The sequence below is a fragment of the Propithecus coquereli genome, unplaced genomic scaffold (genome assembly GCF_000956105.1).
Source record: "Propithecus coquereli isolate 6110/MARCELLA unplaced genomic scaffold, Pcoq_1.0 Scaffold163, whole genome shotgun sequence".
Lineage (NCBI taxonomy): Eukaryota > Metazoa > Chordata > Mammalia > Primates > Indriidae > Propithecus > Propithecus coquereli.
Window position 1 is genome coordinate 3,469,017 of NW_012140858.1, and position 2,009 is coordinate 3,471,025.

Below are 2,009 nucleotides of genomic sequence, written 5' to 3' on the forward strand. Positions count from 1 at the left end.
CCTTCCTTCCTTCTTTTCCTTCCTTCTCTTCCTTCCTCCCTTTTCTTCCATCTCTTCAGGCTTCCATTCTTCTTCCTTCCTTCCTTTTATTTCTTTTCTTTCTTTCTTTCATTCTTTCTTTCTTTCTCTTCCTCTCTCTCTTTCTCTCTTTCTTTCTTTTCTTTCTCAGCAGGGGTCTTGCTTTGTTGCACAGGCTGGCATGCAGTGGCATAATCATGGCTCATTGTAGCCTCCAACTCCTGGGCTCAAGTGATCCTCCTGACTTAGCTTCCCAAGTAGCTGAAACTACAGGTATGTGCCACCATACCTGGCTAATTTTTTATGTTTTTGTGCAGACAGGATTTTGTTGTGTTGCCCAGGCTGGTCTTGAACTGTTGGTCTCAAGTGATCCTCCTGCCACAACCTCCCAAAGTGCTGGGATTACAGGTATGTGCTACTGTGCCTGGCCCCTTACAACGTTCTCTTTTGGTTTTATTTTCTCGGCTTTTTTCATTTCCATCCTCTTAGTTGTATCTGTTCTCCCTTGGGTACCTTGTAATTGATTCCTTATTTTTCATACGATTTTATGTTTTCTTTCCATTTCTTTTTCAAATTCAGCCAGCTCCCATTTCATATCCTTGTGTGGTTTACACCATTTATTTTCTGAGTTTTGAACTTGTCAAAAAGTGCTGATCTTTAGTATCTAAAATTTTTTTTAATTATGTTAGCTCCTATCAGAGTGTCGTGCTATAATTTTCCTGTGTCACGTCTTTGTGAGTGTGTGTTTTCAATTGCTGAAATGTTTTGATTCTCATTTTCTTCTTAAAGTAATTTAATGTAGATGTTGTGCTATTTTAATGTTTATTATTATTTGTTTCAGCTGGACTTTCCTACCAGATAGGCATAAAGACAAGAGGAAAGGGTTTGATTGGCATACTTGCTTCTGAGTTTAAAAATCTTCTTCCCTTGTTGCTACGGAAAAGAGCAGATTCTTTGGTAGAGAGCTTTTTTGTTTGACTTTTTCTCATTCTTTGATACTCTCTTGTTTGAGGATTGGGATTTTTTCGCAGGGGGCGGGGGTTGGTCATGTTTGTCTTTCTTTTCACTACCAAGCCTTCAAGAGATACTCTCTTTTCTAAGAGTCTTCCCTCTTCCTGGAAGCAGCACAGTCTCCAGGCTGCCACCTCTATTAGGAGCACCTCTTTATAGATCTCTTAGTTTTGACTCCCCACAGCCAGCATTTAATCTACCAAGTCTCAGACCTGTTCTTGATGGCGCTCTCTTACTTAGGATCGGGAAATACCTCTCTTTCATGGGATGAGATCTGGCTGGTGTCACCTGAGTTCTACCGTTCCAGGACCTTCCTATACCCACCTCCCCTCCATTCCACGCAGTCTTTACCCGACATTCTGCCCTGCTGTGACTCACAATTAACGCCATTGGCTTCAGATGTGTGTTTTTTCACTTAAATGTAAATTGAAGCCTCTAATATTTTCTGACTCCTAGTTACTCTATAGGCATGGGCCAAGAGTAATTTTATTTGCTCTTTCTTTTTTTTTCTATAAGATTTTCAGGAGGATGTATGGACAGATTTGAATTTAAGTAGCTGCCGTTAACCTCAGGAATCCCGAAGGTCACACCTGAATCTTCGAAATGCATTAATGAATGTAATGATTGGTCTTAATTGGCTAATAATTGCCGATGCAAATATTTTTATTCTCTCAAAGGAAGCACTGTATCATTCATTTATTCATTTAACTAATATTTACTGAACAACTATCATGTGTTTGGTACTTGGCAAAATCTGACACACCACCTGCCAATTGTTAAGACACTGGGAGGTGGCTAGTGCAAACGTTATCATTCCCATTTCGCACATGAGATTTCCCCCTCACCAATTTTCCTGTAGGCACATCGGCTTTCTCTCTATTTTTCAGTGATTTATGCCTCAGGACCATTGCACATGCCATTATCCCTCTGCCTGGAATATTCTATCGCTGGCTTTTTTTGTATCCTTCAAACTTAAATAT